The sequence below is a fragment of the Corvus hawaiiensis genome, chromosome 3, assembly GCF_020740725.1.
Source record: "Corvus hawaiiensis isolate bCorHaw1 chromosome 3, bCorHaw1.pri.cur, whole genome shotgun sequence".
In the NCBI taxonomy this organism is placed as follows: domain Eukaryota; kingdom Metazoa; phylum Chordata; class Aves; order Passeriformes; family Corvidae; genus Corvus; species Corvus hawaiiensis.
Window position 1 is genome coordinate 87,834,155 of NC_063215.1, and position 17,890 is coordinate 87,852,044.

General features: G+C 41.0%; 1 protein-coding gene across 7 annotated transcripts in view; it reads left to right on the forward strand.

Moving 5' to 3' along the window:
* DAAM2 (dishevelled associated activator of morphogenesis 2) overlaps positions 1-17,890 on the forward strand; it is a 204,208-nt gene that overhangs the window by 39,149 nt on the left and 147,169 nt on the right. The window contains exon 2 of one of the 7 annotated variants that reach the window (XM_048296266.1): positions 3,530-3,598. The exons of the other annotated variants lie outside the window; for them this stretch is intronic. The gene's annotated coding sequence lies outside the window, so the exon portion shown is untranslated. The remainder of the gene's footprint in view (positions 1-3,529; positions 3,599-17,890) is intronic. 7 annotated transcript variants of the gene reach the window in all.

Genomic DNA, 17,890 nt, shown 5'->3' on the forward strand with positions numbered 1-17,890 from the left:
TCCTGGCAAATGTGATATTGAATACATTTAACAGGTTCAAACTCTGAGGGCCTGATGATGAACATTCCTGCTGTGTTTTCTTTAATTTCTTAGGAAATGCGTACATTTGTGATACACTGAGCATACTGTGCTGTAAGCCTTGATTGCAAATGCAGCTCAGTTGTTTGTCTACATCTTGCAATTGCCATTCATTCATAAGGCCAAGGCAAATGACCAAAACAACCAATTTCCAATGAGTTATTTTGAGGAAGAAATGGACTGGGCACTGGTCTCTTATCTCTGATGACCAATGACAGGATCCAAGGGAATGGCCTGAAGTTGTGTCAAGGAGGGTTAGGTTGGATATTAGAAAAAGGTTTTTCGCCCGGAGGGTGTTTGGGCACTGGAACAGGCTCCCCAGGGAAGTGGACACAGCACCAGCCTGACAGAGCTCAGGAAGCATTTGGACAATGCTCTCAGGCGCAAGGTGTGACTCTTGGGGATGGTCCTGTGCAGGACCAGGAGCTGGACTTTGATCCCAGTGGGTCCCTTCCAACTCGGGATATTATATGATTTTAAGAAAAGACATGTGTGAAAGATTTAGCTCTCAGTATGTAAGCAGTGTGTAAGTGTACAGCAGCACTAATGCTGCTGAGAGTTTCTTTCAAAAAGTAATGCAATAGCTGGTTGCAGTGATGTGAGGGAAGAAGGGATAGCCTGGTCTTAGCAGCAAATAAATGCTAAATTAAATTCACATAATGAAAACATTCTGTTGTGTTTATTTTTGTTTTGGGGTTAGTTTATTTATTTATTTTTACCATCTTGCACTTCATACATAACCTGGACGTAGCCTGCACAACAAACCTGATGATTTGTTTTAAAAAAACAGCATTTCCCTTCATCGAATCAAGATACAGTGCTTTAAATTGAAAAGCTAGTTAAATTGTCAAAAGAGAGTATTGTGAAGGTTTCATTGCTAAAGAGGCTTTCAGTTACAATAATATTTTTAGTAGCACTGTTTTTAGACTAGTTTGGGGTTTTTTTGGCTCTCTGATATTAGAAACCTGCAATTTAGTTTCCAGGTGATTTGTGTCCTGGTGTTCAGTGGGAAATCTTTTCATTCTGAATAAGGACCTGCTGCTAAATGTTTTCGTCCATGCCCTTCTTGTTATCTTTTCCCATTGTGTGTTTGAGATACATTCATGGGAGCTTTGTGCACAGCTTACTGCTTGGTCACTTCTGACGTGCTTCCTGGTGACAACACCAAAGGCGTTTAATGTTTGTAAAAGGCAGGATTGCCCTTGACTTATTGACAGCAGTCAGTGCCAAGTATGGAGTTAGAATGGCCACACCTGTTATCAGGTGTGAAGGTAGGAAAAATCTCGTGGTGGATCTTATGCAGGACTATATTTAATGTGTGCTATGTAAAGATTATGCCTCTGAAACACAATTGAATTTCACAGTTTCATGGGAAATAAACCAGATCTATTATGGTGGTTAAGTAAAGAGTTAGCTGTCAAACAAAGCTGGCCCAAATCTGGTTCTACTGGTATAGTTTAGAGCTTTGTTCGGACTATTTGTTATGCAAGACAGAAGTTTAGCTGCTTCTAGATGATTATCTCCTTGATAAATTATGTGAGTATGTGCTGGGGTGACCCTGGCTGCAGGCCAGGTGCCCACCAAATCTGCTCTGTTGCTCTCCTCAGCTGGGCATGGGGGAGAAAATATAATGAAAGGCTTGTGGATTGAGATAAAGTCAGGGACAGATAACTGCTGTTCTTTGTGAACTGCTCCAGCATGGGTCCTGTGCAGGAACATAGGTCCTGCCAGCAAACTGTTCCGGTGTGTGCTCCTCTCTCCATGGGCCTACAGGTCCTTACAGGACCCTCTTCCCATGTGGGCTTCTCATGGCATCACAGCCTCTTCTGGGCAACCGCCTTCTCTGGCATGGGTTATTCTACAGGCTGCAGGCAGACATTTACTCCACCATGAACCTCCACAGGCTGCAGGTGGATTTCTGCTCCGTTGTGGACTGCCATGGGCTACAGGGGCACAGCTGCCTCATCATGGGGATGCAGGGGAATCTCTGATCCTGCACCTGAAGCACTTCTACACCCACTGCCTTTGGTGTCTTCATAGCTGTTTCATGTGCATATTCTCGTTCCTCTTTCCAGCTGAAGTTGCTGTTTCACAGTTTTTTTCCTCTTCTCCAATATGTTATCCCAGAGCCACGACCAACATCGCTCAGCCTTGGCCAGCAGTAGGTCTGACTTGGAGCCAGATGGCATTGGCTGTATCAGACACAGAGGAAGCTTCTGGCAGCTTCTGTGAGAAGTTGCCACTGTACTGCCGCCCTCCCCACCAGTGCTACCAAAACCTTGCCACAGAAACCCAATACAGAGTCTAACATGCAGACCTTGCTTTTGCTTGAAAATATTTCTACAAGGAACCTTCATCTTGCAATATGTGCTTCATGTTGAAAACAGAGACAAGGAATATATGTAGAGAGCACTGTTAGTTTATGAAAAATACTTTAACCTGGGCACTATTCTGATTCTTCTTGTGAAGTAGGAATATTAGTATTTCTGGAAATTAACATGTTGTCATTTCAACACTGCAGGTGGGTAGATGGGTACAATTTCCTTAATTGAGTTTTCTCACAATCAGCATGTAGTTCTGCCTCTGATCTTCTTTTACTCATTACCAGGTCTTAATTTGTAGAGAGTTTCCTTTTTAAGTGGTTTTAAATGGAGCTCAGCTTTCCTGAGGCTGGCTTCAGTGACACTTTCTGGGCACTCTTTACTGGATCTTCTCTTTATCAACACTAACTATGTCCTGTCCAACCTGTCTGAACACAGTCCGGTTCTGGGCTCTATAACCAGAGAAGTGAAAATTGATGGCACTTTACCCTTTTTTTCAAGTGAGTAAATATCTCTAAGTGGCATCTATGGACCCAACCTGAAAAAAAAATCTTTCTTATCCCAATTCCTTTGAACAGCCCAAAAGCAGGTCTTCTTCCTTGTCTCTTGTTTTAACTTCAAACATCATTATAATTTAATTAGGAGCATGTTCTCTTATGCAGACAGGGATAATGATGAGTAACTGATGGTACTCCAGTCTGCCTTTCCAACGGAACTTGCAGAAGAAGCTATGCACTACTGCACTCTTTAGTTATTCTTCTAGAGAATGGCAGAGGGCCTTGGGAATCCTGCCTTGCTGATTCTGTATTTGGCTTTGGGATAAGGTAGGAGGGAATATAGTTCACCAGTAGGTCAGAGGATGGGTTACTTGGATTTCTGGTTCACTAAGTATATCTTTTGTGTTTGTTGGTGCGGTGTGGAATAGCAGTGTGTGATTCTGAAGACTGACTTGGTGCCTAACTTTGAATCATCTATCTATTCTGGGTGGGATCCAGGCCTCATCAGAGTTGGTGCCAGCACTCTTAATTTGGCTTCTCTGAAAATCTATTCTGTCACAGTCCATGTGTTTGATTTCTGTGTAATCATCTTTTTGGGGCTAATTTTTTATATATTTTCCCTGTGTGTTGCAGATACAAGTGGCATTTTCCAAAATTTGACAATCTGTTACCTCCGAGTCTCTTCTTTCTCTCCCTGCAAGGGTGAGTAGCCTTAAACTGGCAGACTCCATTGAATTAGGGAGTTTTTATGATGAAAGAAATATAATACAGCAATAAAAGTGGTGAATTACTTTGAAAGCTCCCTTCCTAATTAAAAGAGATGAAATTCATCTCTCACATTCTTTTGCGTGAATGCAAGGTTCTTTGTTTAGGTTAGAAGATTCAAATTGTTCCATGAAAAACTTCCCCTCCTCCTCACTTTTATCTTGGGTGGATACACACGTGTGCATGCGCATATACACACAGAGGGATACACGAGCTCTGGACAGTTCATGTACAGTTACCCCACCTCTTCAAATCGTGCTGTACAGGAATGTTTTTCTCCTACCTTTTTTTGACCAACTTAGCTAGAACTTAGATGCCTGAGTTGTCCAAAATAAAAATTTAGGGTACTTAAAATATACTTCTTGGGTTTTGATACGTTTTATCAAAAAAGTCAGAAAAGCTTCCATAAACCCCAGATGTCTCAGTGTTATTTTTTCCTCCTTCACTTTTTTATTTTTACCTCTGTCATGTTGATGGAATTGGTGCATGGAGTATGTAAAGGTGACCCAGGCAGACTTTTCACATCTCCATTGTCTTCATATGTTCCCATTTCCATGGACTTAAGTTTCATTTAAAGGATCCTCACCTTCTCTGTTGCTTCCAAAAATCTTGAACTAAATTTTTCCATTGTCATGTAACAGATATTGTCTTGCTTCTATGACATTTTTGTCTTGAGCTATGCTCTGCTAAGTTTCGCAGGCATCAGATTCCTTGCCAAGTAGTGAGAAAAGGGTTTTTGAGAGCTCTGCCTCTGAACAGTACCACAGCCTTTCCAGATTACAGGCCTTGGCTGAATTTTACAGCCTTAAAATTCATATTCATCTCATGTAGTTTTTTTCCCATGGACTGTTATCTCCTGAGTTCCATATTTTTCTGGGCCTGAATGACTGTCTGTCATTGCCTCATGGTTTTTCTTCTGTCTCATTCTTTACTTTCAGCTGTCTGTTCTTTTCAGGGCTTGTCTTTCTTCTGAACTTGAACAGCTACTGGTTTTGCTTATCCACATTTAACCTTCTGATTGGGACCTCTTGAAATATTTCTCCTCCCAGAATTTTTGGCTCTGGTTAGTCTTCCATTATCACCTTTCTTCCTTTTCTTCTGCATTTGACATTTTTCCCAGATTATGCTTATCTCTGTGCATTCAGGCCTTCTATCTCAACCTTCCGTGTAAAGGAATAGTATAAACAGTACAGATTTGCCAGAAAATAACCCTTCACATGTCAGATTTTGAGACAATCTAAGACAGTCTGTGATAAAATAGCTGAGAAATATCACTGCTTTCGTGTCCAAATGATGCTTCACAGAGCATCATTTGAGTGGATGAATTTAAAAAGCTTGGTGTTTTAAACAGGTCCTTGCTCTAGAGAACATCATTATAACATAAAGAGTAAGCTTACTCTTGGCCAAGGACTCTTAATCCTGAAATACTTACAAATTGTTTTGGTGACCTGCCATGTCTCTGGGAAATGACATTGCTGCCACTGTACAGAGGCAGCACCAGTTGATTCTGTGCCACGAGAGGTATGGTACTGAGCACGTTTTATTCTCCTTTTCTTCTGTCTCTAACCATCAGTTTGCACGTTAGGTGATGCTGAAATGAAGTTAATGGAAAGCAACGGCGACTTACCAGTGCAGTATTTTGGCACCTTGTCTTAGGACGGGAAATGCAGGGTGCACACAGACAGATCTGAGCTAACTTTAGTCTGGGGAGCTTAGAGATCAGTTGCAGCAAACCTGTGGCGTCTTGAACTTGAAAACATGTTAGCCACCTGTATAAGTAACCTGACTTCTAAGCAGGCTTAGCTTTTACAAAAGGCTCTGCTGTGGTCCCTCAGTGCTGTTTTACCCAAGTAACCTAAATTAAAGTTAGAAGGCCATGACTTAATGCAGCACAATCAGACCTTTTGTTAAAGCCAGAAATAACCATAGTTTCTCTAATACCAAGTAGATTTAAAAATACCTCACTCTCTTATGTCTGTTTTCGTATTTCCCCATTTTTCCTCTCCAGGAAAAGTCTCTTGTTCTTCCTATGCTTCAGTTCCTCTGTGTGCCCATATCTGTGCACTTCTTTGTAACTTGAAGCATCAGAGATGTGATGGTCTGTGGCCAAACGTGTCATAACAGTTTTGATAGCCTCATTAGCATTCACCAACACTGACTCCTTCATCTAATGACTCCAGTTGTCTCAGCTTCTCTATGGACAGAGCAGGAAATGCATGGAGGAGAGTTGGAAGTAAGTCTCTAGAGGCTGGCAGAGCAAAGGGGTGTTCTGTGTAACCTTCAGTGGTCTAAACTTAGAGACCGGCAACTGGAAAGCAAAAGATGACAAACTCAGTCTGTCTGCTTGGCTCCAGATGCACAGTTAAAAATCACAGTAATGTGGATACTGTTGTACTGCAAGCAGAGAATCCAAAATCGATAGTAATAAAGCTGAAAACGCATGGACATGAGCACAAACGTAAATGGCCAAACAGGCCTATTGTCACTGAGGAGTAACTTTGGTGTTACCACTGGACAGATGATACATTGAAATCTTAACAATGGTACAGAATCGACTGAATTTTTTTGGCAATCTTGGTCCACATAGGTACTTCTTCAGGAAGCAGAATCTACTGTGCACTCAGCTGGATGTTAAAGCTAACATGGTTTAACCAAATCCTCAATTTAGTGGTCATAAGCTCATGAAAAATCGAGGGCTGAAAGTAACCTTGAAAAATTATCTGATCCAACCTTTTATGGGAAAAGAAGTCTAGATGAGATTATCTAGCTCCCTGTCCAATTGCATCTTCAAAACCTCCAGTGATAGGGTCTCTAGCATATCCATGTGGAGCTTGGTCCTGTGATTGACTGTTCTCACTGTAAAAAAATTCATTCTTACACCAGGATGAGCAGGTTTTTGTTTGTATTTTAATGGCTGATTCTGCTAAGCTTTAAGAATAACGCTGTGTAGATTTTTCCTTTTCCTTTCCTAAAAACTCTTTTCACCTTTACCAAACTCTTGGATGGTCAAAAGATTCAATTTTTCTCCTTTTTCTTCTCCCTCTTCCTTTCCTCTGCCTCCCATTGTAGCAAAGATCACGAGCAGTGTGTAACTGAACTGAGGGAAAGTGGAACAGTTTCACAGTGCAGGTTTCTTTTCCTGAAAGAGGAAGGGTACTTCTGGAGCTGGCTGGTCTGCAAACATTCCTTTGATCCTGAAACTTGGTGCCTTTCTGCAGGACTTCAAATTTTTGGATGTTTTCTTGTGTTGTTTGCCCATGATCCTTGCAGTGCTTAGCAGTAACAGTGAAAATTTTGACCATCACCTTTACATTATGACTCTAAACACAAAGGTCTTAAGAAAAAGATACAACTTTGCACTTTTCACAGTAAGAACATATTGATACATTTTTTTTTTTAATATGGCTTTCATATCTTCTGCACTGAAGCTGTTCCAAAGCTGTCATCCTCTGTAGAAGCGGCATAGAAGTGATGGCGTGGCAGAGAGACAGGCATTAAAACTAGCATGACCCAGGAATCATTTGCCTTCTCCTGTGGTGTCTGATCTTGGAAAAATTGTCTGGATTACTTGCAGTCTGCAGGCTTCAGAATAAAAGGGAGTTGTGCTCTTGAACTGAGCTTTGCTTAGAGGACAAAGCAAATGAAAGCACTGCTTGTGTGACTGAGACAAATGCAGCAAGTTGGAACATCTGAAAAAACTGTTCTATTTGGACTTGCTCTCAATCCCTTGATAAAGTGTTCTTTTCCTCTCAGTACATGTGGTTATATGTATTTAGGACAGAATATCTGTCCTCAGCTTTGTGTTTCGATCTGAACATTTTGGTGTCACTTTAACCCTGCTAATAAAGCAGGAGTTTCCAAAAGAAGATCTGCAAGACTGGCATAGATATTATTTGGTGCATTTTATTTCTCAGTGTTTTAAGCAATGCACAGTGTTTCTTTTTGCTTTCAGTCTAAACCCAAAAAACTCACCGAAAATAACCAATCCACCAGAGCTGCGTGACTGGAAACAGATTAATGAATAACTATCATCCTTTAACTGTTGTGACAATGAGACTTTGTAGCTTCAGAGAACCCTTTCTTCCCAGCTCCGTCAGGCCACTGGGCAATATTTGTCAGTGGTAGGTTTTGGTAACATTTGATTTCTGCTGGGAGTTTCTTGCCTCTTCAGAGTTTGTAGAGATGACCAAGTCATTGTCTCTTCCTGCTACAGAGCACTTTTTAGCTGGAATCACTTCTTGTCACTACAGAGCAAAACTGGCTTTTAATTCTATGCCTGGAATTCTGGTGGTGCCTGCTAAAGACTGCTTTAATGCCTGAGGCTCCTGTCATTCTGTTGGTGGGTTAGAAGTTGGAGGGACAGGATTAGGATCCTGTGGTACAGCTTTGGAAAACTGGAGATTAGGTTCTGTGGTTTTAGAGTCATTGAAAATCTTAGATTGGTAGCAGCAATCAGCAGGCAGAGTATATGTTCACATTTACAATCCTTTGTTTCATTAGAATGCTTTAGAAAATAATTAGTATCTGTGAAGGAAGACACGTCACAGAAAAGCACTGTGACTGGGCTCCAGCTGAAGCAGCAGTGGCTTAAAAGCATAGAAAGGCCATCCAAGACCCACAGTGTCACTTCAAAACCTCAATTGATGCTGTCATTTACAGCAAAATGTACATAATCCTCCACTGTTTCTATCAGAAATTATTGGATTGCTTTATGAATGTCAGAAATTCCAGTTTATTAATACAGTTGCAGACAAGCTGGTGAAGAGCCTGCAGAAGCCCCTGTTCTTCCACAGTCATCGACTGACCTCACTGTGGTTTTGACTCTGCTGGTGTTCAGAGGAACACAGATTCCCAAGATTTCTCTTGGGAGCTGGTTGTCCCATGATTAAAGCATCTACATATCTTTCAGGCTCTTGTTCTTCATGGTTTAAGCCAATTTTGGTAAACTTGCCACTTCTTAAAAAAAAAAAGAAAAAAAAGAAACAAAGGTGAAAAAAAGGCTAGTGCTGTTCCTGGAATATCCTATGACTTCATGTCGGCATGAAGTGCCAGCATGCCTGTGGAATGGAAGAGTAGCAAGAAAAATGACTTCTGCAACTTGGGTGGTATTTTCTACATGAGAAATATCTGATTGCCAAGTTGTTTCATTCAGGCTTTAAATCTGTTTTGTATACAGAGAAGGGTAAGAATTGCACATGTGTGAACTTGTGTTTCTGCCTCCGTCCTGCCTGATCAACACGTGTGTCCCTGAGTGTGTGAATCGGCACGCAGTCACTTCTGTCTCGGGATGTATGAGCACATGCTCATGCCCTTCATCATGGATCTGCAAGCTTCCTACTATGATGCTGTGCATGCACGTCACTGTACAAAGCCACAACCACATCCAATTCTCTCTTCCTTTAAACAGTGGGAACAGTTTTTATTTTGAGCAGAAATCGTGTAACTGGGACCTTAAACATGCTTTGATGTTGTTGCTGTTTTTAAAAGTCCTTACTCAGCTGGTGTGTTGTGAAATGTGGTTCTGTGAGAATCTCCTGACTGTGAAATATGAGGATTTTTTTTTTTTTTTTTTTTTGCTGGTCAGCAGTGGGATTTTGTGACCTCCAGCCTATATCTGTACAGTACATCTTGTATGTGTTCGTTAGTGAGACAGCACAGTGCCTCCAGGAAATGCATTCTTTTGCAGTGGACCATATGGGTAGCTTTGCATTTTTATGATGAAGATGGGAAGATAAGGTTTGTTGCTTACTCTTTTTTTCTTTCTTAAAACTCTTACTGTGTTTTGTTCCTACATATAACTGAGGCATCCTAAAAGATGCCTGAGATAAAGCAGAGTTTAGCCCCTCTAACAAGCATTTGCAACAGGCTATTAAATTTCTTTTTTCAAAGTTTGGAAGGACTATTTTAAATCTTGGCTGTTGCTGAAAAAAGAAAAATAATAGCAAACATACTAGCCTAACTGCAACAGGTAGGAAGTTGAAGACTGAAGTAGTTTTCAACCATATCAAGATGGGGTGAAAGCAAATATAAGAGAAACCCAAATAGTCTTCCATCCAAGTACATGCAAGCACTCATCCTATATTTCTGGTGTGCAGAGTTCCTAGGATATCAACATAAAAATTATGAGCTTCTATTGCTTTAGATATAAAGGAGTAATTTGGGTAGTTACTTCTTCCTACTCGAACACATCCAGGTTCTGGAGAGAGAGAAATGTTCACGTTCTAAGCCATTATGTTTCAATAGGAAATGGGGAATTTATGTGGAAACTTGGAGAGTCTTCCTCAATTCAGGGGTAGTAATTACTACTGTTGTGGTGCAGAAGGCTGTTTCTGGCTTGTATCTTACAGGTATTGCCAACTGTTGCTTAAAGATCAGCAAAAGGACTACTCCATAGCAGATGATAGAGAGGGGATCATGCTATGTGCCAACACTGAGAGGAAAAGATCTGAGTTCTTTACTTCTGTTCCTAACGTCTCTTGACTTAAAACCAGTTGCACACTTTAAGCATTCACCTGTGTAATTATTGGCTGTTTCATTCTTTGATCATTATTTCAGCTCTACTTCATTCTCCTTTCTTCGAATACAGTCTTTAACAGAGGAACTGCTGCCCCCAAACTAACAATCGGGCTCTCAGTCTCCCACTTAAATTTGACTGAATAAGAAGTAGATAAACCTCTTTATTTCTGTATCCCTGCTCTCCCATCCATGTTCCAAATGGTATTTTGCTGTCTTTCTCCCTACAGGGGCAGTGCTCAAATCTGTCTCTAGCTACCAGGAAAAATGAGCTTTCTGTGCCTGCATTCTCTCTCTCTGTGTCTCTATTTCTCCCTCTCTCTCTCTCTTTGTCCCTCTCCCCTCCCTCTCTCTTGCTGCTTTCTCTTTTCCCTCTCTCTGCTGCTCTCTCTCTCTCTGCCACTCTGTCCTCTCTCTCTCTCTTTGGAATGTTTTCAAACCATGCATGAAGCGAACACAGAAAACCAGAACTCATAGTTCTCCAGGACATCCCTGTTTTCCTCATTGAGAGAGTTTTATTACAGTTGATAATCCAGGACATTTCTCAAGATGTATTCATGAGTTACTTGTACAGCCAAGTACAATGTTCTTCTCTGTGTTTTCTTTAACCCATCCCTGGTTCCACTGGACATCTTTTTCCTTCTGACTGTGGTGGGGCCCCGTATTTCAAGACCTTGTATTGGCAGCAACTGCAACTGAAATCAATATTAAATTTGTATAGAAACAGTAAGGTTAAAAAATCCTGTTACAGTAGCAAAATGTAGCACTCTTTAACCGTGCCAAGGGGGACCAAGTAATCATTTTAGCTGGAATCTTGTCTTTAATGGAAGCCAATGCATATTCCCCTGCATTCCTTGCACAAGTTACTTGCCAGGGTCTCTGCTCTCAACTTCTGGTCTACTTGCATCTTGAAGAATAATGACTTTGGCAAGAAAAATAGAAAAGCATTATGCTGAGGAAAGGATGAGCTAAACTTCATGGTGTTACATCCTAGTCATCCTATACAAATCACAGTTTAGGATTCCCATATTTCATACTTACTGGTAGAGATAATGTTTTTTCTCCATTGTCCTGGAGCCATTTGACATAGTCCCAGTCTAAGGAAAACATCTCTCTTCTTTACCTTTTTTTTTTTTTTGTCCAAATTAAGAAGGTGGTGAAGAGGACATGTTTTTTCTGACTCCTCTTCGAGGTGCACTTACATCCTGAAGGTTACAAATACAGTTTTTCATAGCCCTTTTTTTGCTAGTTAAGGTGTCTGTCTTACATCTCTAGATATTTTTCTTATCCATGGTATACCCATAGTACATACAGGAATTCTTTGTTCCTGGAAATACTTGTCTATGGTGAAGATCACAAACAGTTTGTACCAGGCAAAATGGAGGAGCCTACTTGCTGTTTCTGAGGGAAGAAACTACATCATTACTATGTGGAACTTAATGGGATTCAGAAGAGTAGAACCAGAGTGCTTTATTTTTGCTCAAAAGCAAATTATAGGAAGAGACTGTATCTTTCTCAGAACGTTATGATCAGTCTGGGAAATGGGAAGAATTAGCTGAATAGGTCAGAAGGAAAGCCACTGAGTTCAAGTAGTGTTGATGGGAACAAACTAATGGCATCATAAAAATTACTGGGAATTGTACCTCATAGTTGAAACTTGAGGAGTAAGCAAATTTGGGTCAAGTTCTTAGCTTGTTTACACCTTGCATCCCGTTGGAGACCAAGGGCACCTTTGAAATGCTAAGAAAATCCTACTGAAGTCAGACATGTTTTTCTATGAGTAAGCAAAGAATTTGGCCAGAGGCAGCAAACTTGTAGCTATTTCTTAGCTTTGTGGTAGTGTAAATGTTTTCTGGTGGCCTCAGTCACAAATACATACTACACTGGAAAGAAAATGACATTTGAGCAGTATTCCTAAATGTTTTGCCTGCAATGTTTGAGAGTCAATGCTATCTGTACCTGATCAACTACAAATTGGTAATCTACCAGTGAGCTGGATCTACCAGTGGATGTTTGCTAAGCTGCAGGAAGAATTCTTGTGGTGAAACTTGCATCCTGCAGATTCAAGGTTGTGTTACAGTCACACAAAGAGGGAAGAGATTTAGAAGCACTGAAGTACAATGAATTTTGTTGTAGTCTGATGTGGTTTTTGTTGGGACATCTTTTGTTGCTGTTTTTCTTTTTTTTTTTTCTTTCAGCTCACTGCTTCACCCCAATCCTCTGCCCCTGAAAAAAAAAACCCACAAAGAACCAAAATCAACCCTGGCTTGACTTCTTGGATCTTGTTTCTCCATTTCCATTTGTAGTCTGTGGTGTCCCACACTGAAAGAATTGCTGCTTTCTCTATAACTGAGCAGTCCTACCACACCACTATACATATGAAATTCTGTAATGCTTTCATTGATGGAGAAATACTGGGTTTTGGAGAAGGACAGGAAAAAGCTCTTGGGGGTCAAACTTTCTTTGCTGCTGTTCAGTATAGTGGAAGTCACAGGATGTGATTATTATCCCTTCTGGAATCTCTCCTATGCAAGACAATGGAATGATGAAAATAAACCACTAATTTTCTTCATTACCTAGTTAATTTAAAGGAAACTATTGTTCAAAAAATTAAGCTGATCTTTAGAAATGAACGTTTAGATTCTGTTTGTAGCTCTTCAAATACTGCTCTGTATAGGTGTAGTTTTAAGGCTTCTAATTCTTTATCTGTGAATTAGCAGAAAGAGGACTCCTTTAATCATGACCTGAGACTAAATTCACTGATATTAGTAAAGCATTTACTGATCCTTGGTAAGGAGGGTAAAGGAGTAAGGTAATTTGAATGGTGTTCAAACATGAATTGATGAATGTCTGGCTGTTGAGACATCTCCTGCCTGTTGTAAATGGGAGTCAGAAAAAAAAATACCTTATGCCATGCAGTGACAACTCTGTTTCTGTCTCTATGAGAGAGAGTGAATAAGAAGTTATTAGGCGAGATTCTGCAGTTTGTGCTCTGTAAGAGGTCATTTTTGATGATCCCAATAGTCCATTCTGACCTTCATCTATCAGGAATATCTTCCTGTCAGGTGCTGGGTAGCATGGCCTGTGCCTTTATCCATAAAGCATGAAATTTAGAGCCAAATTTGTGTATGAAAGAGATCATCACCTGAACACTAAGAAGAGTACCACTTTCAGTAGGCCTTTAGTCCTGATGTGAGGAGGGAGAATGGCCTTTTGCAAGGGGGTCTAATGCAGAAGGGGGAAGCACAGCCATTTTTCTGTATCTGTTTTTTCTTTGCCATCTTTTTTAGTGCTTAGATTCTTGAAATGGATGACCTTATGGCATAAACTCCTGGCCGTATAGATATTGTAACTAATAAATAGCAGTGCTAATCTGATTTGGTGAATTCAGTGCCTTGTACTTTGTATGGTTTGAGATTGCTCATCCCATTATCCATTAGTTCATTCTGATACCATTCTGGGTGGTCCAGTATTAGCAATGTTTTGGGAGGGTGTTGCTATGACTATGTGATTGTAATCAATGGGTTCAAATGCAAACTCACCCCCTCTGAGGTGAATATGGTACAACTGAGAATGCAGAGCAAGCGTAGGAGAATGTATTTAAGGTCAGAGAATTTTTGATACTTTCTCTGGGCCTCATGCCTGGCCACAGAAGGTGTTGCCAATGCAGATTTGACTATTATTCTTTGTAGTTAATCTCCAGTGAGGAGCTAAGGGAGAAGCTGCCACTGCTCCAAGGAACTTTCAGTATAAACAAACTGAGGGTCTAATACAGAATTTGTGAGAACAGTACTAACTTAAGAAGTAAAATCAGGACTGGGGTTGTTTTCTGTGCATGAGATTTTACCACTGTTTTACTGCTTGGAGGGGAAAAGGTCTAGTGCTTGGAGCCTTGTCCAAGTGAGAATTCAGGCTGGACAATGCATTATTGGGAGTTCCCCAAACAATTCTTACCTAGGAAGGCTGTCCTGGTGTGTAACTGTTCCAGCGCACTGCTTTGGTGGAAGGGAGGGTTAAGCTCCAGTGTAAACATTTGAGCTTCATTTCTTGGGAAAAATGTTTTTCATTCACTACTGAATTGCAATTTACCCCTAAGATCAGTAGAAGGGTGCAAGTGAATGTTGTGTCCGTCTGTTTTCTCAGGGCTGAAGGGAGACAACGCCGCAAACAGATCCCTACCATATCTCCTCAAACACACAGCCCTCTCTCTGACTGTAGAAGCCAGGGACAAATTAAGTCTGAGTAGCAGGGCAATGGCATACACACATAAGCATGTCTCCATACAGGGACAAACTCAAAATATAATGTTGCCTCTGCTCTCTCTGAATGTTCTTTTAGAAGACTAATGTCCTTCCATCAGGCAAAGACAGTGGTCAGGGGTGCAGGATACAGGAAAGCAGGGAGATTTTCTGCTTGTCTTTGAAGCTGTACTTGTTCTGCTGGTGACATTATGTACTTGCTCTGTGCTTGCCTGGCAGTTTTAGGATGTCTGCAGCAATGAGCTTTTGAATTGTCTGTGTACCCGTCAATAGTGGTCAAGCCAGAACTTCAGTGGTTAACATGAAAGCATATGAAAGGCAATGAACTGCTGTAATAATTCAGTTTACACTCATGCAGAGGAATCCACCAGAGGAGTGTGTGTGGGATGCCTTGCGTAGGGCGGCTAGAAAGTAATTAAATAAAGCATGTTCCCATTTGAAAACTTAAAGAAATACAAGGAAGGGCACCAGATGTTGTTTCTGCTAACACATGCTGAACAACAGTGAATCCAACTGCAGCTTTGCTAAGGCCATCTGCCATTGCATTTTAAGAAATTAAAGGGTCCTGGACTACCTTATCTCTTCCAGCACATGTAATCAAACTGAGAGGAAAAATAATTCTTGTTTACTCAGTCAGTGCAGGGAGCCCTGGTGCACCTATCTTTGCCTGCGTCTCTACTCTTATACCATCATTTAGCACTGTTTTTTGGACAGCTTATTCTATTTGCTCTTCTCTGCAACATCTCAGTTCATAAAACAAGCTGAAGAATGTTAACAAGGGATGCTTCTCTGACAGCTGTGTGATATGCTGCTATCTTGCATGTGAAGAATATGCATGGTGTCCTCCAAAGTTTGTGTAGACACAATCCATGTGCCTTGTGAAGACACAAGGGAATTATGTTATAAGCCTCACTTTCCATGAAAAGTAGGATCTAAGTCCAGTCATAACTTCCGCTTTGCTGGCTTTGTGCTCCTCTCTGACTTACACTCTCATAATAACTGAAGGAGATCTTAATTGGAAGTCTAAGCAGCTCTGTGGTACCACTGAAGGAGCTGTAGACTGAGAAGAGAGGGAGGCAAATACGTGGTAGTATGGAAAAACATATTTTGGTTTTAACACACTGAGTCTGTTTTGAAATTCGACCAGAGTACCAATAGATGTGTTCTTGGATGTCCTCTGTTCAGACCCAGACAAACACGGCACTAATCAGAAAGCACGGGTAGGTGTTCTGTGTACTGTATAAAAATGCGTTAGAATAACTCTTCTATTTACTTTGCATGAACCTAGGAATCACAAAATTTTTCCCTTCCATCTTGCAGAAAGTTTGGGGTTGGATAGTACAGGATTACTTGTTTAGGCAGCTGGAGAGAAGTGCATGTGGCTTTGGCACATGCATGTAAGATGTATCTTACAGTGCTGCTGGCCACGGAAATTTCTGTGGGTAAATAAGATTTCTGTCTCAAGGGCTGTCCATATGGCCCCTTTCATCAGCACTAATTCCACTTAGATTAACTGCACAGCACGAATATGGGTCAAAGCCTGGATTGTTGGGAGAATGAGTTCCCACTTGCAAACTGCTTCCCACAGAAGTACTTGTTGGCAGCTGAGATCATAATGCTCACACTTCTCACAATAACCCACTTTGAAATGTATTTAGAGAGGGGTCTTGGCAGTCTGCTCACTGCTTTTTCATACAAAGTGCAGGCCTTGGTTTGTAATCCCACTCAGCACGTCAAGGCATTATCTGTGGGCCGTCATCTTCTCTGACTTTGTCCGGCACGAGGCAGGGCATCTGCACTTGGACTAGCAATACTAACCACTTCAGGTAATGTTTTTCCCCTCAGCCTTTAACTAGAGGAGAGGAACTCTCTTGGAAGTACTGCATTGTTTATTATAGAATTAAACCTGCTGGGTTATTCCTGTGAACACTATGTCCTGACTGCAAGTGGTGAAAGACCAAGAGACACGTGGGGAAGAAGGAACAGATCTCGTGGTGTCCCTAGCTCACGTGTCCATGGTTACACTGAAAGTTGCTTCTTGCTTTTCTTTCTCCTTTGTCTACTCTACTGGTGGCAAAGGTCATGTGTTGCTGTCAGTCACTTCTAAAGCTGTAGCTAGTTCTGTTGTTTCCTATTGTGTCAGCATACCTCATGGGGGAGTTATGAAACTTAGCCATAAATGGCCTGCATCATAAAGTCAGGATCAAACTTACCATGTGAATAAAGTTTGTTTTTTGCATCTGATCTTCAGCACTAAGTTCCTACTGATACATTATTAAGTTTTTCCCAAAAATACATTATTAAGTTTTTCACTTATTCACAAAGAGAAATGCCTTTCACCCCCACCTGGAAGTGCACTAAGCACAGGCTACCCTAAGCAATGAGAAATATAGGTTAGAGACCAGAGCCTGCCCACACTGGAGTGAGTACAAAAGATTATTTCAGTGCCGTTAGCCTTCCCATCTTTGTCACCACTGTCTTTCCTTCTGCTCTGGATAGACAATCTATTGACAATTGATTAGGAAATAAGTCATCACAACAGAGAAAACTGTCCCTTTAGAGGCTGATGGGGGACTGCAAGGACATGCAAGTAACATAAGCATAGTTTTGATGTCAAGAGACTTAGGTTGGTTAGGAGATTTGCATGCCTGTTTCTGGGGCTAATACTGCAGTACAGAAATAGGGGATGCAGTGAAACTTTATTCACTGGAGCTAAGGGCCTCATGGGTACAGAACACAAGGCAGGTGTTTGCTTCTTGCCTCTGCTACTGACCTGAGTTTTGACAACTTTTGCAATCACGTTCTGCATGCATGTATAGTGCCCCCCTCGTCCACCTTTGTAGATTAAAAACATTTTTTAAATTAAAGTATTTATCAAGCACCTTAAAATTAAAGTGGACGGAGCCAAGGTAGGTGCAGTTTTGAGTAGATGGTGAATCCCTCACCTTTTTCCTGGCCTTATGGTCTTATGCCAGTGTGAGGAGTCCTGCCATCCATTTGGTAACACAAGGCAGGGTGGTCACTATGAAAGTACACAGGCTTCAGTGTGCATCCTAACTTTAAGAAGTGCAGACAGAAATCAACATACCTGAGGAAATTTTGTTTAATTATTTTAGTACATGCATAAATGATGATAGCTGCTTGTGCTGCCCACAGTCATGCTTGCAAAGGCATTCTTGGCACTGGTAAGAAATTTGGTTCAGAGAGTTGTTCTAAAATTCTGAATGGTTTGCACGGCCTAGAAGATGAACAGTCTTATAAAATGATGTATTTCCTATGCATGGTTGTAAAACACTTTAGGATCATTAAATAACAGATATTTTTGGGCCAGATTGTTTTGCTTTCTTTATGAGAGTGTACTTTTCTGGAAGCCTTTAACTGCTGTTTTGAGACCACCATACTAGGAACTTTCTTTAGAATTTTCCCATTTCTTTCTCGTCTAAATGCAGGGAGCACA